The sequence below is a fragment of the Ambystoma mexicanum genome, chromosome 3p (assembly GCF_040938575.1).
Source record: "Ambystoma mexicanum isolate Mex_15411 chromosome 3p, UKY_AmexF1_1, whole genome shotgun sequence".
Classification (NCBI taxonomy): domain Eukaryota; kingdom Metazoa; phylum Chordata; class Amphibia; order Caudata; family Ambystomatidae; genus Ambystoma; species Ambystoma mexicanum.
The window spans coordinates 478,645,995-478,672,901 of NC_090925.1; positions in this window are offsets into that span (position 1 = coordinate 478,645,995).

Here is a 26,907-nt window from a genome sequence, read left to right on the forward strand (position 1 = left end):
TGTCCGAACACAAGTCGAACATAAGATGTAATAATCAATACTCACCGGTAGCTCGCCACTTCAACATGCAAAAACATACAATTGCCCAACTAAAATACCAGGTGCTAGAAGTTGTTAAACGACCTACAAGAGGAGGTGACTATCAGTCACTCTTACTACAAAGAGAAGCTTATTGGATTGATAAGTTAAGCTCTTTACAGCCCTGGGGTCTAAATGAGGATTTCACATTGAACTGTTTTCTGTGATTTGAATTTGACAATAAGGAATGATTGATCTTCAACATAAAATTGAGAGTCACATTGCTATTCCTGTGTCTGACTGTGATCTAAGGCACTACTTTGTTGAGACTAGTAGATGGTTGCCATAAAAATAATTGCCTGTAAACACAGTGTAAAAATTGTTCTTATTCTTAATTTTCATTGTTTGTCATTCTGTTATACTTATCACATTTAATTTTGATCTTTTGTAAAATAAATGCATTTACCCCATTGAGATTGCTATATTGCACTAGGTTGTCCATGCAATGAGAGAGAGATTTAAGGTTTTTTTTCCCTCTCCCTGCATAATGTGAATCCATGTGATCCACCTATTTTGAACTGATAGGTTACACATGGTCATTAAATGACCTTAGCCAGATAATCTGAATATTATATTCATTTTTTCCGTGCTATTTTTTTCCCTTTTAAGATCCGAGCGTTTCGTTCGATTCAAGACCCTTTGTCATTGCTAATTTCGACTCTATTTCACATGGTACACTATTTTTCTCAACTTTCCTCTCCCCGTTCTACGATGTGCGGACTAGTATTTGTTATGTCCGATTTACATCGCACAATAGGTTTCTGTACTGTATGAATTTTTTCTTTTTAATTTATTTAGTTACGCACCTTTACGCTTCCCGATTTAAGTTACTTCTTGTCATTGAATGCCTAGAGATCTACACCTTCATTACAATATAACCTCGTTCCAAGATGGCCGACCTTGAGGCCCATTTACTTCTTAGTCCTTTTTCTTTACCTATTACTTCAGTCCTCTATTTATCTCCATGGTCACATGTAGTCTCCATGGTTTGTGAACAACAAGCCACTCGGCTGAACAGACTCTGTTCAGGATTGCCCTCCTATGCTCCAGGTAAGCGTGAATGCATGTGCATTTATCTATCTAGGGACCAGGGAAATAGTTCCTTAGTCTCATGATTCCTTTTTTTTCTGTTTTCCTTACACTTTCTTTAGTTGATACTTTAACTGACCTATTACTGCCGGATTCTTCAGCTGTTGACCGGCCACACAATCTTGACATCAGTTGCACATCAGCTTTGAGAATACGGTAATTCTTTACATTTTTTGCCTTGATTAAACACCATATTATGTTTCCATTACTTCATATCAGATTGCTAGGTATATTATACTAATCAGGACTTCATTCCTGTTCAGTTTGGCTATTCGTATGACAGAATTCCCACATACTGAGGCACCTCTGTAGTGACGGCGGGATACTTAAGTTCTACATCCTTATGTGGGCCGCTGTATTGATTATTTTCCGCCCTCCATATTCTGGTTGGGTATGTTACTCAATTTTTTTTATCTCACACCTATGACTGTTACGTTTGAACATTGAGCTTGGCATTGATCAGGCTTTGTTTTCTTTAGATTTCTGGTATCTTTTTGGGAATTAGCCATGTTTTAAGGAACCAACTGGTGTACGAAGACTGTCTATCTATTTTCACCGCTCCGTCCGGTTCTCTGTTTCCGACACTTTCTACTCACAGAGGTAACGATTTTTGTATTTCTTCCATATTAGATTGATATAGCCTAAGAACTATCTGTGTGTTGTTTTACCTACATATTTAATTTTCTTTAGCTTATGTTTCACCATCCACGTGATAGATCCCATTAGAGGTAGTACTCTACTAAATCACAGTATGATGGACGTTATACAGTTAATTTTGCAGGAAAAGATGCTTCAGTAGACCTTCAGCCCCTCTCTCGAGCAGGGGCAACCTAGTTAATCTTATAATGTTGCATGAATTACAATACATATTAGAACATGTTACATTGTTTCAATTCCCTATTTTTTAGGGACAGATTAATGTTCTAAATACAATTAAAACCATTTATTTTTTAACTGTATACATTTAATATGACATGAACAGTCTATGCATTGTGCTTACAAAATTCTCTTTACTGAATTTATGCTTTCCTTTTACATTAAGAGTCCAAGTGTGGCCTTATGAAGAAGAGGAGAACTTCCTCGAAACGCGTCGCTAATCAATTTGGACTCCATTTTTCTTCAATTTGAGCTTTATCTATTGATACTGTTTCTATGCACTGTAAATAATCTTTGTCTGAACTATAATTCTTGCTGAAAATAATACAGCCTGACTATAAAGATATATATTTTTTTATCTCACACTCCTGTGTCTGACCATATGTGTTAGAAACAAATGTATGTACAATGCATATAACGCAGTTTAAACAACTGTATTGGATTAATCCAAACATTTGAAAGTGTGCAGGGGACGGGAGGGTTCCCAAGTTGAATCCTCTTTCTGTTTACTTCTGAGCAAGGGACCCAAGGAAGTCACACAACGTAGACCAGGAAGTGAAGTGACGTTGGCTTGGGGTGGGTTTGGCTTCGGAATACGGAGATGCCAGAATAAGCACTTAGGTAACGCAAGTGCAACGTTTCCCCATAACGGTTGGTTGCCTTCTACGATCAAGTCATGGTTATGGAGAGTCGTGGAAGGTGTAATGGCGCAGTGCTGACGACATAGAGGACGGTGTTCGACGACGAATACAGGACGTGCAGACTAGCAACTATTTACCAGATGGGTGACAGATGACTTTGTAGGAATGGAGGAGTGGTTCCAGCATGATAAAGTCATCTGGTCGGACGGCAGGCAATGAGAGGTGCAGCGCATCTGCAATGTGGGACTCTCTGCTTGTTCCAGTGTATCCTTTGTGTATTAGTCATGACGATGACTATGTTGTCTTGTAACAAAAGCTGTGCATTGCCAAAGTTGTGGACTATTACATATGCCATAGTTGAAGAGTGTGATGTCAATGCTAGATGGCAATGGTTGGCACATATGGATGGCAATGTGGGAGCTACAGTTTGCTGATATGTAGTGTGCAATAATTTATCTTTAACATTTTGAGGATTTGCAGCTTAGGGTCGCAGGAGGCGACATGGACTTTTAGCAATCTGTTATGTTTATGTCGCCAAATGGTGACATTGACATTTAGAAATCTGTTCAAAGTTTTGGTATGGTGCATGTTGATGGGAATGATTTCGCTTTTATATGCTAGATGTAATCTATTTGAGGCTTTGCAGGTCAGGGTTGCAAGTTTGCAACATGGACTTATAGGTTTGGAGAGCGTAAAAGTAATAGCCATAACATGTAGTAGTGATGTATGGTTTGGGCAACACAGAGAGTGTTTTTACGTTATTGATGGTTTGCACAAAATGTTAAAAAAGCGAGTTTAGGGTGTTGCAAAAATGGCTTGTAGTATCCATGTGTGCATGTGACAAGCTGGATACAAAGTTTGGATGTTTGGTTGGCTGATGGCGTGTGAGTGCCAGGTCAGCATGTGTTTGTCTGGGGGTTAGCGCCTTCAGGTCCTCTCAGTACCTATGTATATGTATGGGTTGGGAGGTGGTTCCACATTGTGTGGTGTAAGGGGGTAGCACCCCCGGTTTTGGTATGGGCGTGATTGTGATAAGTCGCACATGGTTAAACAGTGTACTTGGGTTTCTGGTGGTAGCGCCGCCAGTTATGTCGGGACGTGTCTATTAATGAGGTCATGCATGGTTATCCCACGTATGGCTGTGTGAGGTGGTAGTGCCACCAATTGTTGGGGCTTGACTGAAGTTAGTGTTGAGAGGTGAATAGTTTGGTATCTGGGTGGTAGCGCCCCCAGCAAGTGTAGGGCTGTGACTGCAGTATAAGTCACGCATGGTTAGGGGTATGTGTGTATGGGTGGTAGCGCCCCCGGTGTTGGTATGGGCATGTCTGTGGTATTAGGCATTGCATGGTCACACGCTACCCTGACTTTGTGAATTATTTTATCACAAAGCATATGTTTTTTTTCTCTGTGCACATGCGGTGCGGCTGTTTTTAGATGTACTGTGTGCGCTTCTATGACTCTTTCCACCCTCATCGGGGTTACGGAGTGTGACAGAGATATTTGTTGTTGGTCCTGGTGTGCCTGGCCATTGCATCGGGTATGAGGTGAGTGATAGAATGTCAGAGCACGTGTTGTGTGCTAGCCCTGATGATGTGAGTCGGTGTGAATGGCTTATGTTGGTGTGTGTGGAGGTGTGTTGTGTAATGTTTTGCGTTGTTGTTGGAAGAGGGGAGATGTGTTGTGTAATGCTTTGCTGTGTGTGATGTGCAATGTGAGGGGAGGAGATGTGTGGTGTATGGCTTGGCTTTGCAGAAGAAATGTTGTGATGTCATGTGGAGTGTTTATGCCTGAGTGATGGAATGCATGGGTGAATGTTCTAACCAGGTCAGTTGGTTAGCCCTCTGCCTGGGTGATGGGCCGCCACCGTTTCTGTCCTATTAATGTACCTTACTTAAGAATTATGTAACTGCTTGTGAAGGAGTCCTGAGAAGCTGTAATAAATCTTACAAGTATATCTAAGAAGGCTTGAGAGTCACTTCTCTACAATCAGGTTATCCACGAGTTTGGTTAGATACAAACACCCTTGATGGTTCACGCTTTAATATTTACAGGGCACATGTATGGGGAGCCCTGTGGGTTATGTATCCCGATGCGCCAAATATAAATTCAATCCTGGCTAAAATCATGAAATTCGATGGTGATCCTGCCGTGCATATCCAGTTGATTCAAGAAGTTAGGAGAGAAGAGACAGGAGAATCATGGGACCAAAATGTGGGTATTTTTACCACATGTTTAAAAAGGGACAGCATGATCTAGATAAGGTGGTAGGAATGGAGGCCAAGGGTTGGCTGGAAATGCAGGCGCACATTGTGCATTTCTTCAAGAGAAGGCAGGAAAAGGAGAAGGAGAGTACTTAACAGACATAAAAAGCAGAAGAAAAGCTTGTTAAGAAAAAAACAAGCTAATATCATTTTAGAAGGAGCACTACCCCTCCTTGGAAGTCGTTCAAAAGTGGCAACCTGCTCCACTTAGCTACCCTCAACTCTCACTCAGTCGCCAAACACTCCTCTGATATCTGCCACCTCCTTAAAGACCTTCACCTAGACATCCTCACTCTCACTGAGACGTGGTTCACTGCCAGCTCTATCATGGGTTTTGACACTCTCCTCCCTGAGGGTTACAATATCATCTCTAAACCCAGGCCTGGGGCCCTGATCTTGTCTTAGTGGGTCCCTACTACTATCACACCCACTCAGGACTACTCATCTTTCAAATGCCTTGTCTGCTGGCTTGGTATCTCTCCTGGCCTCTCTCTGACTATGGCCACCATCTGCAGGCCCCCTCAGCAGGTCTCCCATTTCCTCTCTCAGAATAGGCTGACCTCACCTCTTCTCTCTTGACCTCCTCCAAGTTTCTTTTCCTTGGACACTTCAATATTCACATCAACTCCCCTGATGCAAACTCTGTTCTCTTCCACAACCTCTGTAACTCTCTTTCCCTCTCGGTTCTACCCCCTGGTCTGATGCACTCATCCGGACACCACTTGAATTCTCTAGTCCCTTGAGTCATCCCCATTTCCAACCCTCTCATAACTCCTCTCTCCTGGTCTGATCATGCGCTTCTGTCCTCTGACCTGGTCTTCTTTGGTCCCCCGGCTAAGCCCCTGCATGTACTTCCAGCCTCCTTCTCCACCAACTTCTCTCCCGCACCAACTCCTGCCACTGACTCTCATCTGACACAGCCCTTAGTGACTTTCAGCGCTCCATCTCCAATACTCTGATCATCCTTGCCCCTGTTATGAGGATCCACATGAAACTTGCCTTAAAAGTGCAATTCCTGGTATGACTCCGAACTGGCCACTCTGAAACTCAAGTTCATAGCAGCTGAGCACAACCTCTGACAAACTGTCCTGCCGCCTGCTCCAAAGGCAATACAGACTCGACACATGCTAGAGGAAGAGGGATTATATCCAAGCCCGCCTCTCTGCGGTCTCTAACAACATGGCTGAACCTTTCAAAATCTGCAAGGAACTTGCCAACCCAACTGCAGTCTCCACTTCAACTCTGCCTTCCCTGGCCCTCACACTTCTCTGGCCTCTCACTTCATTTCTAAAACTCAGAACATCTTGCACTCACTTTCCTCTACTCCACACCCTTCTGCCTCACCTGCTCTCAGGCCTCCTTTGGCCCCCCTCCTTCTCTCATCTTTCTCTCCCATAACACCTGATGAGGTCTCTAGACAAGTTTGCTCTATGAAAGTCTCACCCAAACAGGTGCTCCCATACTCCTCCAGAACTATGCAGGACAATATTGTTTCCCCTTGCTCCATCCTTGGTTGATTTTGAAATCACTCCTTTGCCACTGGATCCTTCCCTTCTCACCTCAATCACTCCCCTGTGACCCTTTCCTCAAAAAAGCCTTCTGCCAACCCTTCGTGTCTGGCGCTAACTACTGCATTATCTAGATTAGCCACTTCCTGGGCAAATACTTGGAGAAGCTGTCCATCTCCCAGCTTATCGACCACACTGAATCTGTTGGTTGTCTCCACGACCACCAGTCTGGCTTCAGAGCTGCCAGAGACATGGAAACCTCTCTCCTGAACACCCATGAAGACTTGCTCTCTAATCTCGTTTCCGGCTCTCCTTCCATTCTCATCCTTCTTGACCTTTGCTCTGCCTTTGATACAGTCAATCATGCCACTTTACTAAATCGACTCTGTGATAGTCCTGGCATCACAGACCTGATTCTGGACTGGTTGACCTCCTTCCTCTCTGACTGACCCTCCTAGGTGTCTCTCAGGGCTCTATAATTTCACCTTGGCTTTTCAACATCTACCTAGCCCCTCTAGCCCATTTGATCTCCACCTTCTCTCCTAACTTCCAATGTTATGCGAATGGCATGCAGCACTCCTTCAAGCTACCCTCCTCTGCCTCTTCTTCTCTCATTCCCGACTGCCTGTTTGCTATTCAGGCATGGTGCACTGCTAATGAGCTATGCCTTAATGCCAGTAAGACAGATCATTCATATTGGGTCCTCTCTTTCCCACCCACACACTGACCTCCCTTCTTGGGTCCCCTCCTCTCCTGTGAGGCAAATAGCCTTGGTGTCTTCTTCCACTGATCTCTCTCTCCTACTTTCCTCATATCACAGACCTTGCCACGAAGGGCCACATTCATCTTAATTTCCTCAGAGGCATTCTCCCTTTCCTCACCTTCCCCAGAAACTCAATCCCTCCAAAGCACTGGTACTCTCCATGCTGGACTACTTCAACAGCCTCTTCCACAATCTGCCTAACTCCTCCCTTACCCCTTCAACTAATCCAGAACAGGACTGCACGACTTATCCTTAGTCTCAAGCCCATGGACAACATCTCTTCAGCCCTAAAATCTCCCCACTTGCTACTGGTTGCTGTGAGAATCAAGTTCAACACCCTCTGCATCATCCGCAAGGTTTTGTGAGATCTGGGACCCCGCAGCATCCAACTCTCTCTCCCTAAATTCCTGCTAGAGCTCTTTGGTCTTCGAGCTCTAACTCAAAACCTTTTGTGTTCCCATACAACATGACCATCTATCCTGTAAAGAAAGCAAAGGGTTCCAGTTGGAGGATGTTTCAGGATTTACGCTCTCTGAATAATTTTGTTCAGGCGGAAATTCCAGTGGTGCCAATCACCCTACCCTTCTCTGTAACATTCCTACCAGGTCGATGCACTTCACTGTGATTGATTTAAAACATGCAGTTCTTCATAATTGTCATAGATTTGAAAACACAAGGTTGCCCCATGTGTATTTTGAATCTTTAATGGGGTGGTTCAGATGAATTTGGGAAATGTACATGTGTTTAGTACAGTAATGCCGTACATGGACGATTCGCTATTCCGTATCATTTTGGAAGAGGAGTGTAAAGGAGATTCAATAACGCTCCTCACCCTGCTTGCAGAGAAGCTGTATAAAGAGGACAAAAAAAATTGAGGTATTGCAAGACAGAGTTAGTATATTTGGGGCAAGTGATATCCACCGCGGGAAGAAAGGTAATGCCTGAGAGAGGCATGGCAGTCCTGAAAACTCACTTTAAAACAAATGCAGCAGTTCTCGGGTCTCTGTAACTAATATAGATCATTGATCTTTGATTACTCTAGTTACACAAAGCCCTTACTGCAAGGACTTAAGCGAGCACAGAAGCTGAAATGTCCGATTAAATGGCCAGATGAGATGGTGATTTGTTTTCGGGAGCTCAAGGCCGCTATCACCAATGCTCCAGTCTTGGATTACCAAAAAACATTTTATTTATTCTTACATTTGGATGGGCAGGTGATGACAGTGGTCCTGACCCAGAAAACATCATTAGGTCACAAACCTTTGACTTATTTCAGATGACTCCTAAACCCAGTTATGCAATTCCAGTTTCCAAGTGAACAAGCGCTAGCAGAAGCAGCTTTTGCAATGCTAAAGTCTTCAACCATTACCATGGATTGCCCAATGACATTGTATGTGTAGCATGCAGATGTGTGTGATCTTGAGACGTCCACATCAACCTTGATGACACAAAGAGTCACTGGGTATTAGGTTGTTCTATCAAATGCTTCCATACATCCAGTACGGTGTCACCTAGTCAATCTTGTGATATTTGTAGCTGAACCAGTGAGACCTGATGATATTGTCATGAGTGTGCAACTTACAACGTACAGAGGATTGGTATTCTTTGTTAATGGTTCTTTTGTAAACGTTTCTGGTGAGAGGCATACTGGTGCAGACATTGTGGGCCTTGTGGATGGGGAATACAACGTCAGGATGAAGAAACCGTTGTTTTCACATTACTCTGTGCAAGAGACGGAACTGGTGGCACTCAAAGGTGCCAGATAGGAGCAAGGGGAAGGCAGTCACTGCTTATTTTGACTCTGCTTATGTAACCTCCACAGAACATTCAGGCTTGTCAAGATGGCATTGAAGAGGCTTTAGGAGATCTAACAGGACCCCTGTCCAGCATGCTGTGCTGCTATCCAGACTAATGTATTTATTTATTTATTCATTTGTAAAGCGCCTAAGCCCTCGGGCATCAGGGCGCTGTTGAGAACCAAGTACATGTTTTACAGAGCTTCAAATCAATTTACATTTAGACATAGCGTCAGGGAGGGTAAACTTATTGAAGAGGGCGGTAGTCAGACATCTTGTGGTGATTAGGCAAAGAGTTAGCTTTTGATGGTTTTGCAGAGTGCCCAGTAGGATTTCAGTGTTCAGAGGTCCGTTGCCATGGAAATCCATTGATGTACTCGGACTGAACGGAAGAGTACTTCTTCGCCTTTAGCCCTTTTCACTCTGGGCATGAGTCATTTACCAGCATGGAGGGATCTGGAAGGCTTTTTTGGCTGTGCTCTCAGTATTTTTTGTGACAGGTAGTGAGGGGTGGTTTTGCTTAAGCATTTGTGAGAGATTGTCAGGGTTTTGAAAATAATTCTTTGTCTAATAGGTAACCACTGTGCTTGTTTTCTAGCCTCTGAGATGTGTTCTGTCTTTGGGATGTTGAGTGCTGCTCTTAGGTTGTTGTTTTGTATTATTTAAAGATTATTTACATTCCGTGTGGATGTTTCTGCAAAGAGGGCATTGCAATAGTCTAATCTAGTGCTTGTTATTGCTCTGGCAAATGGTTAGGCAGCTCTCTGCGGTGAGGAATTGTCTTGCCGAATTGATAAATTTGGTAGTGCAGGCTGACGAGTTTGCAATGGAGCTTACTTGTCTGTTGAGGGAGAGCGACGGGTCCAAGTATTTGCCCATGGTTTTGATCAATTTAGAGACTGGGATCTGTTTTCCATCAATCTTGAAAGCTGCAAAGTGTGTGCTAGGGTTCTTTAGCACTGTTGGTGAGCTCACTAATAGGATCTCTGGCTTTTATACATTGAGGCATAAGTAGTTGGCAGCCATCAATGCTTGGATGATGGCTTAGACTTTGTTCAGCATGAGGGATTTGTTGTTATAATCACCCATCAGATGGAGAAGGACTTGGTTATCGGCAATGTATTTGGTATGATATGATATGATATGATATGATATGTTATGATATGATAGGCTATTTATAATGTGCTTAATACCCAGAGGTTACTAAGCACGGACCCAGAGATCCAAACTGTGGTGGTCTGTGGCGTCTTGCTTCCAAGGGGAGCACGTTGCCCCTGAGCTATCCTCCTGAGACAAGAGATACCCAGGTCATCCAGCAGGTCGAACAGTGGTTTTGAGAAAATGTTGTATAGTGACAATGATACACATGCTCCCTGTGGTACTCCACATAGAATGGGGATGGGTGCCACATTGGCGGTTTCCGAGAAGACTCTCGTTGTTCTTTGTTCCAGCAAGGAGTCTATCCAAGAGAATGTGGCAGCTGACTTTAGGTGATGGCAGGGTGTTTTATGGTTAATTATATCGAATGCTGCAGACAGCTCTAGTAGGATTAAGAGGGCTGGTTTGCCCTCATCTTTGACCGAGTACATTTGTATTTTAAGGCCCAATAGAACTGATTCTGTGCTGTGTCCTGGTCTAAATCCTGATTGGCGTGTTCACAAGATGAAGTTAGATTTTAAGTAGCTTTGAATCTGATTCAATGCTGCCCTGTCCAGTATTTTGAGTAAGAATGGGATAGTGGTGATTGGCTGATCGTTGTTAGGCAATGCAGGGTCTATTGAGGGCTTCTTTAATAGAGGGAGGACCCAGGCTTCTTTAAGGCTCGTACGGACAGTTTTGGTGGTAAAGGAGGCATTAATACAATTGGTGGTGAATGGGACAAGGTCAGGGGTGCAGTCTTTGATAATCATTGCTGGACAAACATTGCCTAAACATCTGGAGGGTTTAAGGTTTTTAATGATGTTGGTCATTTATGAATCAGAGATAGTTCTGAAGAGGAAGGGCGGGGTGACAAATGGTTTAACTGGGGCTGGTGGGAGACTCTGGTTCATTTGACTAAGCTTCAGAGTGATGTTTTCCTGCAGAAGACTGATTTTGTTTCCCATAGCGTACAGGATGTTGATACATCAAGCTTTGTCTTTGAGAATAGTGGAGGGCGGAGTTGTGGGGGATTCAAGCTCTCTTAGTATTTTAAATAGCACCTGTGAGTTCGAGTTTGCTCTGGCTGTTCTAGTGTTGTAGGTATCTGCTTTGGCCTTGATGATGGCTAGTTTATATTCTTTTGCAAGGTTAGGGAATGAGAGTTTTGAGGGGTTTTTCCTCCATAGAGCTTCAATCTGCCTCTTCTTGCAGCGTTGAGTTAACAGGGCCTCTGTGAACCAGGAGTTGCAGTGGTCTTTAGGTTTGGGTTTTCCCAGGATGAGGGGCACTATGGTGTTAAAAGCTTTCGTGAGTAGGCTCAAATAAAAATCTGCTAGTTGTTGAGGGTCAGCAGAGGTGATATTTTCCCTAGACAGTGGAAGTAGGAAGGGGACTTTGGTGATCTTCTTGGTGCTGCAGTAATTGAAGCATTAATACTGTTAACATAGGTGGGAATAGTTAAATGTGCTGCATATACTAACCGTACTGACCCAATAGCACTTGGAAATAATGCCGCAGACAGGGCAGCAAAAGAAGCTGCATATTTGCCATTCACAGATCCCCCGAAAATGGAAATCGTGTCTCAGCAGGTACAGTTGCCAGGCCGTATACTGTGGTCCCTTTGCTCCAAATTGTAGAAATGCAGGAGAGAGCATTAACAGATGAGAAGGAGCTCTGGCCAAAGGGGTATGTGCCCTCTCACGCTCAGATTTGTTGTGGAGAAAGGAGCTTAAGGGAAAGGTAGTGATGCCTGTAGAGCTGCTACTTGTGGCTGTAGAGCAACTACATTATCCATTGCATACATCTCACTGACAAATCTAAGCAGAGCTGTGCTGCAGGAGGATTGGTTTACACCAAACATTCAATAGCAGGTGAGAACATTTGTAGGGAACTGTATAGTGTGTATGGAATTCAACCATGGAAATACAATGAAAACGGTAAGAGGAGTTTTGCCTTGACCTTCGGTACCCTTCCAGTAGCTCCATATAGATTTTGTGGATATGATACAAAGATGTAACAATTTCCTCTGTCACCTATTTTCTTGATGACTTGAGGATGGTCTCTGCGTACACCCTGATGCGAAGTCTACAGCAAAAATGTTTGCACGGGAGATATTTCCACTGTGGGGAATATGTGAGGTCCTGAAGTCTGACAATGGGACCCACTCCTTTAATACATTGTTTTCAGAGATTACTTAGCTTTTGGGAATGAAGCACAGGATGTGTTCAGTGTACCACCCACAAACCAAAGGAATCGTGAAACATTTAAACAGAATGCTTAAAGTTCGATCATGACAAATGTGCAGTGATCTAATGAAGAGCTGGTTGTACTGTTTACCACTAGTCTTGGTTTCTCTAAGAAATCAGCAAGGGTAGGAACACCATCTCAGCACTCACGATATAGTGACAGGGAGCAGATTACTCACACCACTTTCACCTGCATGCTCAGTTTCAGATGCACACAAGTCAGCAGAGATTCTTGGTGAGGAGTTTAGGGCTTTAAGCAACAGTGTCATATTTGTATCTTTGCAGGTTGTGCTCTCTCCACAACAGTCAACAGGAGAAAACATCACAGAATCCAAAGATCTACATCAGTTGCTGTTGCGCAACAGGGACTTGTTTTGCGTTCGCTCCTTCATACGACACTGGAACGAGAGACGTTTCCATGGCCCGTATCATTTGATTTTATTGACTCCGACTGCTGTGGAGGTGGAGGGCAACAAGAGCTGGATTCATATCGGTGATGTGCGAAGGAATACTTGCACCACTCTGCTGGCACAGGAGCAAGGGGTGATTCAAAGTTAATAATGCCTTAACATTAGCAGTTTGTTTCAGTTGAGATGGGGGGACCAATAAAAGCCAGGGCCTGTTATTGCAAATACAAAGAAGAAATTTGAATTTCAAATGAACGTTAGGATGTTTCATTTTATGATTTTTTCGCTTCCCTTGTCTAGTGATGAAAGATTTGATGAAGTGCTATCTAGACCACAAAATAGCATTGATACAGAACTCATGAACGATTACGTCAGTGTAAATTTGGATGATAAAGTGGGTGTACATGGCTTTGTAGCAGATAATGTTTGGTACAAGCATATGAGGAAGGTGGGGAGATGGAGATTTATAAGGTCTTGCTACATGTGCTCTCTTAGCCCCCACACTTCTGGTGTCCCTATACTGTTTTGTCCTGATGGGATAGAGTTAACAGAAGCCCTGTGCCTGGTGCACCTAACCCGGTGCAGGGTTTAAGGGTAGTTTCAAGGGCAGTCAGTCACAGCTACTGTCCTACCTATTGATGAGCGGTGTTCAAACAAACACCATAAAGAGCAGAAAATATACGATGTATGCAAAGAGTCCAGTATAATTGGGAAGGGTCTATTGTTCTACATAATCAATGGGGGCTAGGGGTGAAGAGTTGCAGAGCTAGGGGAATGAGGGGATTATCAGAAGACGGGGTGGCACAAATCAACAAGGATTGTGGGAATATCTGAAATAAATATCTAAAATGTTTGACATGGCTCAAGGAGCCAGGCAAACCTCTTAAGATTCAGTTACTTACACATTTTTCTCTGTGTTTTAAGGTTGATGGTACAGTGCCTGTTGCCACAAATGGGAACTGCAGTTCTACGCTTCACATTGATGATCTGTCTGGAGGTACAGCTGCACTCCTTGACACTTGTTTTGGTCTTGTGGACAGTTTTCATATTGACAATTACCTCCAGTTTAGCAAGGTGTGTGCAATCTCAGCACATTGCACGTGCCTGTTCTTATTGTTCTCCAGATACATTTGATACATGTCTGCCACATGCCTAAAGCCACCTCTGTGTGCATGTTGTCCCCTGTGCCCCTTGTGTCCCTTATGTCATCAAACATGGATAATTTACTGACTCTGCCTGAACGTGAAAAAGCAGAATAATTGAATAGAACTAAAAGTTTGAAATAGATATCTCCAGAAGCTCTGATGAGCATTCCAGAGCAGTAAAGACTGTTCAGCAGAATTTAAATGCTCTTTTCTTCCCTTTTGTCCCCAGGTGTTCAAGCAATTGTGAATGTGACTTGGCATCCGGTCACCAGCTAGTAGCTTTACTGTTTGTACATTCTTCTGAGTCAGCTTTTAGTGCAATAAAAGAATAACTGTGGTCCCTAAGGCTAATGGCTCTGTAAAATGGGTACACCCCTGACCTCCTGGCAGCTATGGAGGCTGGTGTGTGCCGAAGCATAGGGAACACATGCTGCACCTCATGCCTCCTGATGATTTGGAAAATGGGGCTTTGAAACAGACAATTGCTGCATTCCATAATCTAAGGGGAGTCATGGAGAAGGAAGCAGGAATTACAAATGACCCTTGGTTGGATTCTTTTTTCTCTTGTATGCCATCGTGAAAGAGCATAGCTGTGAAGATCTCATGCCAATTTTTGTCTTTTTGCTGATTATATTTTGTACCTCTCAGATGCTCTTACAATACTGTTCTGCTAAGAAACGAACAGCAGCTGCCATTATGACTAAGATACTGTCCAAGGCTGGGACAACTACCTTTTCATATCACGTGGGTGCTCAGACTGAGATAGAGATGGATCCAGGGTTGGCTGCGATTCAATGTGCAGTTTAATGTCCTCCACAAAATTGGGATGATTGTATGAAACAGGGAGGAGATTGCAGAATGGTGGGGGTATGATTTGGGTTTGTTTTTAGCGAAGGAGTAAGCACATAGACCAGTGTGATAGAAGTTCGTAGGGTCTTGTTTACCAATGAAGATGTTTTAGAAGGACAAGAGAGTGGGTTATTAGTTAATAAATTAACTAAAGGGGGGTTAGGGTGGTGAATGGTTTCAATGGGAAAGAAGAGCTTGCATAGCACACCCTATTTTGGTGACTGGGGTAGACACAATAGAAGAAGAACAGATGTTCCCAACACATGCGCACATGAACAATATCAGAGATGCCAGCATATACAAATGTGAGTCATAGGCACACACAAATGTGGTTTAATGAATATATTAGAATATGAGTTTAACCAGCCAACACGTATTTTGACCAATTGGTCATCCTCAGGGCATCTAAAGTGTACTTGAAACAATGTGCCTGACAATCAAAAGGGAGTAATGGGCCATTCCCAACACGATTCAGGCACCAAGAAGATATGTCCTGATACAGCTTGATTAGCTGATAAATCGGTGAAATACACAAACGAGAGAAAAATTGAACATCGTTTCAGTGGCTCTATTTAGAGCATGCATCCTCAACAGGCAGAAAACAGCATTCTGTCAGAGGATGCAATGTTAGCGTGATGTCGCAATTTAGTATGTATCTAATGTAGTTAATGAGGATGGGATAAGTGTTACTATTAGTGTTACTTTGTGTACAGTTTACACATTTTAGATTTGCACATGCGTACCAACATAATGGGCCTCATTACAAGTATGGAGGTAGCCATGCTGCTTTTAGCGGCATGGCTACCCCCATACCGGGTACCGGGTCTGGGTTCCCTGAATGGGGAAATACTGTGCCATTCCGACCTTGGAGGGCCCAGTATTTCCCCATTCATGGAACCCGGACCTGGTACATGCCCATTCCCATCTGAGCCCCCATTGGGCTCAATGGGAATTGGGAGGATGCTAACAACGGGCCTGTTAATGACGGGCCCGTTGTTAGCATCCTGCTCTGCTCGCGGGACCCGCTAAGGACTCCTGGTTTTACCAGGCATCCTTGACGTGTCCCGCTAGCAGACCTTGTAATGAGGTGGCAGGAGGTTACAGTGCTGGCAGCTATACTGGCGTGTTAACCCCCTACCGCTAGGGCCGTAATGAGGCCCAATGTCTAGTTTGCAGATACAATGTGAGCACAATTAAGTTGTACAGCATGCAATGTAGAGCCTACAGATGTGAAGCGAGGAGCTTCTTATGCGCACATGAGAAAGGAGATTTGTGAATGAAGAAGCCACTATGAAGGGATGCAGTATTCTTAAACACACGCACAGACAAATATGCACAGGGTACTTAGGGAAATGTATTTGGGACAGTTGGGGAACATGGGGTACATGGCAAATACACTAATCTGTATAACGCAGGCCCCTCCTATTTGGGTTTTGAGTAGGCTGCAGAAACCTGGGGTGGTGAGATAAACTGTCCACCTGGGAAACTAGTTGATCGAGTACAAAGGATGGGGAAGCCAGCTAACTGTATTCAGGCATCTGCAATAACATCAAATGGTCAGTTGCGGCCATGCGAGGGTTTACGACTTTGTGTTATTGTGGGATGAGATGTAATCCTCCTAACAACATGGGAGTTTGTTATTCAGTGATGAGGGAAGTCCAGCCACCTGGTAGGGTCGACTCGGGCCCAGGTAATAAACCCAGTGCAAAGGAAGAGTTGGCAAATAGTTTATAGGTTTCAATCTGGTCCTCAGAAATTACCAGAGACCATGTGTGCTGAAATCGTAGTCATTATAGATTAGCATGAAATGGGAGATCCTAGGGATGCCAGCAAGTCTCGGCAGATAATTGTCTGTCTATCATTGGTTCAAGGGGAACTTGTTTGTTTCTTCCCCTCCTCGTATTGTTCACTTGTCCCTGCAAAAGCCATGTGCATCACGATTGTGGTTAGAAGTCCCCGACCAGATGGAAATTGTTATTAATTAGGTTTGTTATACATGAATGTATAACTATGTAATGATGTCACAATCAACTATGGAAAGATCCTAAAAAAGGGTGTGCTTTAAATGTGCTTATATGCAAATGTGTGTTGAAAAGAGTTGATCATTAAGTGAATGTATCCAATGAGAAGGTGGCAAATTTGGGTGATTAGAATTCCTTGCATAGGGTGTTGGGATCGAAGCACCCCTGCCCTACTTCCCTAGGTGGTTTAGAGTGAGGCAAGATGCATTTGATGCACTATGATGGGCCAGGGGGAAGGTGGATGGTGAGAGGACCACCTCCCAATACAAAAGGACTCTATACCGTATAAGGCACGAGCAGCATTGCTATATTTGCGTAGATCTTAATAACCACAGGTAGAAAGGAAGGCCTGTCTGGTAAATGCAGCATTGCATACACTAGGCCCAAATTGTGAGACAAAAGAAATCCCCAGCCATGACCAAGCTCCCATGAGGACAGCCCACACACCCAACTGCCACAATGATTATTCATTGTTCTAAAAGTGCTGCAAAGATTTTCGAGAGGAATGTGCCCTACAAGGCCGTGATCACAGACCGGTTCATGGTGTGTATGCTATTTCATACTGGCCAAAGCGTGACCCAAGTTATAGCCCATTTAACTGACTAAAACTTAAGACCTCTGAATTCCATGGCATCAGGTGCCCTTTGACCACCAACCCCAAAGTAACAAGTCCTGAGATTTTCCAAAAGAGGATGGACAGGGCACATTGTTGAAGCGACAATCATGTGATTTGTATAGTGAGGAGGAGGGAGGGATAAATTATAGTTCAAAACGAAGTTGGAGACCTTGGAGCTGGATGGCGCAGAGGGGAGTAAGTGAAATGTGTGTATGAAGGTTAGAGTGCCCCAGGACCTCCTTTAGGCCCTTCTTAAGGCCTGCCAAGTGCACAGTATGAGTGGTAAAATAGTTGTTTGGTGGGAATAGAATTCATTTGTTTTCTGACCTTCGGCGTGAGAAGAAGATGATCACTGCAGCACCCATGTGATGGAAGACAGACAGAATGGGCTGGAACCAATGGCCTGGCATCCCTTATGGGGAGGTGGATCCTGTATAGGTGCACACCAACCTGCCGCGTGGGATTTTACCCTATGGATTGCGTTGTGTATGACAATGTTTTGCTTCATAAGATTCTGCTTGTACTACTTTTCGCCAGAGGTCTTTGCCGTTGCTCTTATCTTACAAAACAAATCTGCATGTGAGATTAAAAACGACTTATCCTTACCAGATCATCTTTGGCCTTTCTTTCCTAGCGGGTTATATTCTCTCTGGTGTGAGCATTCAGGGACTTGCCTTCAATTGGTGACCCCAACGTGATCCCAGTGCCCTGGCGATTTCTGTAGGCTTCCAGGCCACTTCTCCAGAAGGTGCCCCACCCACCTACTGCGACCGGTCTTGAAAAAAACAAATGTTCCAAATGGTTTAGCAGGAGCCATTTTAAGAGAAGTGCTCTCTGCTCTTTCAAGAAATGTGCGGCTCCAAGGAGAGTGACGGCCGGTGTTGTTACCCCGTGACAGAGGAGTTCAAGTGAGCATGCACATGTGAGTAGATTCTTGTAAGTGATAATAAGTAGGGGACAAATGCATGGGGATGTTTGAAAGGTGTGAGTAGGTAAAGAGTGAGGTCATTGATATGACATGGATGAGGTTAGGGTTATTTGGTGTTAAAATGTGTACTATGAAGAGAGTGTTTCAGTAAGGCATTATAAGGTAAGGTTTTATAAGCTAAAGCATTATAAGGCAAGGCAAAGGTAAGGCAGGGAGCCCCTCCTCGGAAGGGGAGGGAAGTTGGTAGCTCAAGACAGTATATTATTTAAAGGAGGAATATAGAAATAAAATGAGTGGTCTCATAATAGGCCTGGAATAAGTAGTTGTTGTTATGTTAGCTTGTTATTTTATTGCAATATATTTGTGTTTTATTGAATAAGAACAGGCCCTAGAGGGGGCAGTAATTGTGTACGCCGTGGTGTGGTGTGGTATTGGATGATTCCGTGGAGTGGTGTGTGCGCCCAAGGTAGGGTGACAGAAAAGGGTGGGGTGGATTTTTCTTTTTGTTTTTACAAACAGCGGCAGCATACTCAGTGCGTTAGCAGGCCTTTGTGGGGTCCGTAAGAGATAGACACCGCCAGCATGGTGGGAGGAAGAACAATAGAGTGTATGTATGAGGCCCTGCCACTGTATTATGACAGGGTGGAGAAATATCATAAGCAGTGGTTCTCAGAGACAGGAGGAGGGGGGATCCCCTGCCCGTGGTCAGAGCAGGGATCCCACAATAAGAGCGTTTTGGAACATATGTCCACATCTTTAGTAGCTAAGAATAATGGGAAGCAACTACAGAAGAGAAAATAAATCTTTAATATCTGGTGCATGTTTGAAGATGCAGAGGACAAAGTGGACGGAGTGGGAGCACAGGTACAGAAAAATGGGAAGTGCCGGAGGGGAGAGGGATAGGGTGGGGCGCCTGCAGAACTTGGGGGATTATATCCTTTGGTAGCATTTCTGCAGACGGGTACACAAATCCAGTTTATGTACCTATCATGGTAGGGGCCCCTTCAGCATCAGTAACACGACCTCTCCTCCACCTTTATACTCACCCGCCTGAATTTTCAGCATCAGCGGGTTTCAGGTCAAGGGAGTTCGAGGATAGGCTGACAGGATTGCTAACAGAACTGAAAAGGATACAGATATCCCCAAGAGCAGTAAGAGATATAGGGGCATTGAGAGAAGGATCGGGAGAATGGAAATCAGGGAAGTGCTGCTTGGGATGGATACTGAAGGAATAAGATGTGTAGGTGTTGAAAAGGAAGGAAACCCGGGCGAGTGGATAATCCTGGGAGAGGAGAAGGAAGGAAGGGGTGAAGAAGCAGCTAAGAGTACCCCCCATGTAGGGGGTTTGTGGGCAGGGGGCAGATTAAGGAACAGGGCCGGCCGGATGGCATTGGTAAATAGAAGGTGTGGGAAGTAGGGCGAAGATGAAGATGCCCCTCATACATAAGGGGGCAGGGAGGACACAGTATGTGCCCTGGCTCCAGATGGATTAAAAATATTTGATTAAGGCTCTACCAAAGCTCACAGCAGGGGCAAGTAAATGGATATGTGAGTTTGATAAACATATAGCTGGGGTGCCCTGGCAATAGGGGACTTCAAGAGCATGATGGTTGCTATAATTGGGGACCAGGCTGGGGATGTGTGGGTTAAGGCAGGACACCCGGGTGTAACCCTGGGGGATGATGCACATTATGGAGCATTGTTTATTGGAATTAGAGCACAGGTATGGGACTCACTACGGAGGGCTTTCCCAGATACACCTGATTTACAGTCTCTGATGCAGTATACTATGGGTGATGATGTGGACACAACTTGATTTATTCTTAAAATGCAAGAGATGTGGAGAGCTGAAATGGAAGGGCCATGCAATAAGTCAATACTATTTTTCAATTTTATTGTAAAGGGGGGCTTGTCAAAGGAAGTACAGAAGGTGTTGGAAAAGATCATGGGCGGAGAGGTGGCTGGAAATGCAGAGTATGATAGTTCATTATTGTAAAAGGTTCAAGTAGCGGCAAAGGGAAAGAGTCCAAAGGCGTCAGGCGGAGGAAGCAAAATTGGTGGAGAAAAATCTGGCATGGGTTACTGTCCAGGTGCCTGTATCAGCTTCAGTACAGATGGTAGGGACAGAAAGCACCCAACCTGTTGTGAGTTACACTATTGTGGGACTCTGGGCTGAAAGAGGACAAGGACAGTGGGGTCGGGGCAACAGTATCCTGGCCAATGTGGCAACAAGGAGGGCCACAGCGAGGAAGAGGGGTATTTCGAGGTGCAAGAAGAAGAGGTTTTGGACCCGGAGAGGGGGTGGGTTCGGACCAACAATGTTGGAATTGTTTGAGGTGGGGGCATTTCACAAAGGAATGCAGGGTTAGATGTGCAGTGGGCTATAATTATGGGCCACAGCAACAGGGCCAATGAATGGTCTCAAGGGTCCCAAGGACTAGGGTATTTGCAGCAGGGTCACGGGTATCAGAACCAAGGGTATTCCCAGGGGCAACATGAAACATAATACCAGCAGCCTCAAGCATCTGACATGCAAGTGCAGCATCTGCCACAGCAGAAGCAGGGTGGCACTGCTCCGGTGAGCAGGACACCAAGTGGCATTACCACTCCCTTTGGAGGAGCAGCAGTCTTGGGTAAAACCCCTTCTCGTTCCCTGGAACAAACAACATATCCTGATTAGGACAGCCCACAGAGTGCACTCACATGTATGGTTTTGTCAACGACCATCCATCCTAAAGAGGGCTTTGATTGGAGCGGAGATAGGAAACAATGTTCATATTCATGGTGGTCTCTGGTGCAACTAAATCATGTATTATGGAAGGACATTTTCCATTATCGAGAAAATATCTTGACGTGCAGGGATTCTCTGGGGCTATATCCAAGGTTCAATACACTGAGGAGCTGGATGTAAAGGTGGAAAGGAAGGCAGTACAGACACCCTTACTATATTCCAAAATATCCCCTGTCAATTTACTAGGCACAACCTGCTCAGCAAGTTAAATATAACTATATTCTTTACAGATCATGGTATTGTCTGCTCCATGCCTAGGATGTGCACTGTAAGGATGATGTTGATAATACACACAGTGACAAGAGAGGTGGTGGTCTGTGGGATTCCCATAGACCCGGACATGTTTATTTATGGTAATACAGTGCATGCGGAGGCTGTGCCCTGGATTGCCAAACAGTGTTGACGAGTGCCCACTGATTTTAGCTTTCAGCCAGCAGTGTCACCTGAGGTGGTGACGAGAACTATATTTTTGTTGGGTTTGCAGGGGTTTTTGGTTTCCAACAAGATGGTTGTCATGTTAGGAATTGACAGGGATGTATGTGAGTGGCGCGCAGTGCTCTCTGTAGATCCAACTGTACAGCTAAAGGAAATGACGGATGACTAATTGTTTGAAAATAACAACAAAGATAGGGAATAATACTATAGATCTGCATCCCCTGTGACATAATGATACAGTACTAAAGAGGGCAGTGCCCCCTGATGGCAGCATTAATTCCACCCCTATTTTTTGATGAAAACTTACAATACATACCTTCACAGTTGAGGACTACAAATCCACATGATGTAGGGTTACTGAAATATGTGATCCCTGCGTGCATAGAACTGAAGCCAGGGTCACAGGTGCATTGCTGGCCAGGGTAAGACAATATCCATTATCGAGGGAGGTGGAGGAGGATATCAGAAAGACAATACAGGCCGTACTAGACCAGAGGATCATTGTGCCATCCACGTCTCTGTGTAACATGACAATATACCCTGTCAAAAAATTAACAGTGGACAACTGGTGAATTATTCATGTCTTGCGCCCCCTAAATGATGTGGTACAGAAAGAATTTCCAGTCGTTCTGGATCCTACAGTAATTTTATGTAGCATCCCCAAAGAAGCCAAGTATTTTACTGTAGTGGACTTGAAAAATACATTCTTCTCGATTACACTTCATCCTGAGTCAAGGTACCTAACAGCATTTAAGAAGGGTCAGATGCAGTTTGAACATACTAGGTTACCTCACGGGTAATGCGAGAGCCAGAGCATATTTAAAAGAATACTGCATGCCGGTCTAGGGAATATTCAGGTGCCTAGCATGATTATCCAGTATGTGGACGATCTGCTAGTGTGTAGTGACAGTGAGCAGCACTGCCAAAGGGACTATATTGCACTCCTATAATTGCTGGCCTTTAAGGGGTACAATGTTGACAAGGCCAAATTGCAATATTGTCAACAGGAGGTGCTCTATTTGGGGCAGTTCACATCAGTGAATGCTAAAAGAATACTATCAGACAGGGCAGCGTCAGTACGCAATACCCCCAGACCCGCCCCAGTTAAAGAAATGCAAAGGTTTCTGGGCCTGTGTAACTACTGCAGGGCCTGCATCTTAGATTATGCAGCATTCACAATGCCTTTTTTGCAGGCCCTTAGGGAAGTAATAACAACAAAGGGCCACAAGTGGACGGCAGACATGATCAACCAGTTTGAGGACTTAAAAGAAGTAATTAGTTCTGCACCTGTACTGACCACCCCAGATTACACGCATGAATTCTACTTGTTTTCACATTCAGATGACCAGCTAATGACAGGGTATTGACTCAGAAGAGCACTGTGGGCCATAAACCATTGGCCTATTCTAGTGGCACTCTGGATACAGTGATGCAAGGGCAGTTTGCATGCGAACAAGCTTCAGCAGCTGCTACTTTTGCAATAGAGAAAAGTTCTACCATTGGAATGGGGTGTTCAGTCATGTTGTATGTGAAACATTCTTTGTTTGCCATTCTATAAAGGTCAAAATCTACTCTGACTACACAAAGGTCTTCGGCATATGAGATCATCATTCCTAAACCCCATATTCATGTGGTCAGATGCAAAACAGTGAACTCTGCCACCTTTTTAACGGTCATGCCTACTACAGAGGACTTAAGGATCCACAACTGTGCCACATGCAAGGGGGAGGATGAAGATATTCCCAAAGCAAGGCACTGTGCAACAGACAGTGAGGTATCAGGAGTTTGGGCTAAGACGGAAAGGGGCAGCAGTGGTACGACTTGAGGAAGTAGAGTACAAGATAATGGTCATGAAAAGGTAGCCCATGCATTATTCTGCACAAGCGCAGAACTCACAGCGCTTATTGAGGCTTTGAGAGTGTCTCAAGGTTGCCATGTCACAATATATTCGGACTCAGCTTATGTTACAGCAACTGTACATGCCGGTCTATCCAGCTGGAAGAGGAAGGTGTTTCGGTGGGCGGATGGTACCCCAGTGCAGCATGCACCACTGCTAGAAATACTGATAGAAGCATTATACCAGCCATCTGTTGTGGTGGTTGTTAAGTGCGCAGTTCACACTAATGGGACAGATGAAATATCGATGGGGAATGCAGCCGCTGATACGGCAGCCAAAATGGTGGCATATCTGCTAAATGAAATACCCACTGCATAGATTGTGACTGCCCAATTGGCAAGCGAACATCCAGCACCTTAGACAGCATTGCCCATCTCCCAGATTATCAAACTACAAGGATGGGCACCTGAAAGGGAGAAATAATTGTGGTCACAGAGAGGTTGTAAGCAGATCTGTTATGGAAGCAAGAGAGCTCTGGCAGACAGTAATGGCCCAGGATCTGCTGTAGCCTTTGAACAGTTACACTACCCATCTGACCAAACATCCAGGAAGGCATTACAGAAATGGTCATATACTGCACCACATGTCAAAGTTTCAGTACAGTGATGATGCTACGGATGTTACAGGGCACCTTGCCCCGGGCTACTGGGCCATTCCATGAATTACACATAGATTACACTGATATGGGTGAGCTTTGTAATGGTTCTAGGTACCCCATTGTAGTGGTTTGGTTCTTTCTCAAGGGGGGTGGAAGCAGGGTCGTGTGAACATCCGGGTGCTAAGTAAGATGCTAGATTTTTAGTGTGGTCAGACAATGCCACACATTTCAGCACCAGATGTGTTTTATTTACCACCCACAGGCCAATGGCATTGTGGAGAGAATAAATAGGCTCCTTAAAAGCAAGTTATCTAAACAGGGTATCACGTGGAAGAAAAACTGGGTGCACTGTTTGCCCCTGTTTCTCATCAGTTTATGCATGTAGCCAAGCAAAGTCCACCATTTGTCACCTCAGGAAGTGGTTACAGGCCGGCGTATGCATACTCCCATATACCGTGTAAGGAGGGCTTCAGACGCACATAAGGCAGCAACGGTGCTAGGCGCTGAGTTAAAAGAATATTTGACCACACTAACTAGGGCCATTAAATGTGTCTCCCAACAGATTGCACCTCCCAGGATTGTGACAACAGAGACACCAGATATCGAGACTACTACAGTGACAGATCCCAAGCACATGACCACACAACCACTGCTGCCTGTGGACTTTCTATACTTCTGCAATTTTGTACGCAGATGGATTAATCCTCGGTTACATGGGCCCTGCGAGGTAGTGTTTTGTACTCCCCTTACTGTGAAAGTCAAAGAATTGCGCTATTGGTTCCACCTCTTTGATGTTCGTAAGGCACCTCCAGAGAGTACACTGGTGGTACATCAGTTATCTTAAAACATGGGTTAGCAGTACCTGCACCCCATTTAGCTCACCAGCCTGTCCAGGGGCGATACATGTGCGGTTGCACACTCAAGTGGCTAGCCAAAGCCTAGCTACTAGCTCTGTATCATCCTTTTATCAGCAGAGCTTTTTCCTCTCTCTTCCTCTTTTTTTCTCTGTTTCTCTCTCTCTCTCTCTTTCTCTCTCCCTTTCTCTTTCTTGTGACTGTGTTTTTGTTTTAGCACAAAAGAAAATGGAAGTGACTAATGTAACTAATCTGTTAAGAAGGGACCCGAGGTGTAGAAGGGCGAATGAGAGACTATGGACCTATGTTTATTATTATGGGTTGAATGATATCGTGGGTCTCTGTGGGATATTGATAATACTGTTGGGATTGTATTCAGGGAGGGTGTTACAGGCTGAGATCCTATAACAGGGGGCAATGGGGGATTAGGATTGTATATTATCCAAATGGGACAATACATGTACATGTTAATAATATGAGTGGAGTTACATATATTTGCACTAATGTGAACACCAACAATACTAATGGAAGTTAATTTAATGAATTTAATAAGCACAATAGGTCAGTGGGGGAAACAATGAAAGGGTTGTTTTCAGCATGTTGGAGATTGTCTACCATTGCGAAACAGTGTCATATAATTTCCGATAGCATTAGTAAAGCCGCCATCCTTGAAAGCAGGTATAGAGCAGGTATAGAGTAATGAAAAAAGAAGTACGACGAAGGTCTGACAAATATCAAGGGCTGTGTATGGATGTGATTGGGGATTTCATCATCCCGAGTTTACCAATGCATGGTATTCTGACATGAGTGGTGTGGGGAGAAACAGTGTGAATGGTAGCTGTTATTTTTTTTTTTTTTTTTGTTTTATTGGTTAATCATAGGTAAACCTTTAACAAACCTCAAATAAGAGTTCGAGAAACAAGAGTCCAAAGTTCCTCAACTAAAGTATTATTTGAGTTCCAATCGGTTTAGTTATCCCTCCAATGGAAGCCTTCACCGCAACAGATACACCCAGTAGTCTTAGGGATCCTGTCTCTCCTCCATTTCCATTTCTTCCTGGTCCAGATTTAGGGATTCGACAAACTTTAGTGCGTCAATAGTTCGACCCACCTTTTCCGCTGTTAGAAGGCCTTCCCAGTATTCTTCTTCTGTTTCCATCGTGATGTTGCTTATATAGTTGCCCAAAAACGCTAATCGCTTTGGTGCCAGAACCGGGCATGTTAGCATCACGTGTCGCACTGATTCAAGTTGGTCCTTCATTTTGCAGAACATGCAGATCGCTGATGCTTTTTCAATGAGTCGTCTTCTCAGCTTAACCTCTCGGGAATGCCAGATATTTAATCTACATCGTAATAGCAGATCTCTATAATGTTTAGATGGAAATTTCTGAAGGTAAGGTGGGAGAATATTTAATGCTTTACGTTCCCAGACGATGTTGTGAGCCCAGTTTCCTGCCAATTTAGTGACCTGGGTTTCCTCCCAAACTTTTTCCCGCAGGATTCTTTTGGCCTTGTCAGGATTACACTTCAGAATTTCCAGTGAGATACCTAGATGTTCCAAGGTATCCCCACATCTCTTCTTCCATTCTTGGAAAATTATATCTTCATTGGGCATACCAGGTCTTGCTAAAACATTAAATGGCTGCGCCGGTTTGTCCAAAATACACTTCCGAAATAATGAAAGAGATTTCCACACCGTGATTGAAACCATAGATTGAAGTCTAAGTTCCGATCTTATCAGAACTAAGGGCAGTGAATTCGGAAGATGTAAAATCCTTCGCCAGAAGTAGGCCTCGCACAGATTCCAGCTTTCCCATCTCAAAGACAAAAGTGCCTCTGCTCCATATGTTAACACAGCCACCACCTTTTGCTTATAAAATGTGATGATTGGCTTCAATGAAAATTTTCCATATCTGTAGTGCAATAGGATACCTTGATTAGTTAATGCTGCGAGTTTCTCTCGAATAAG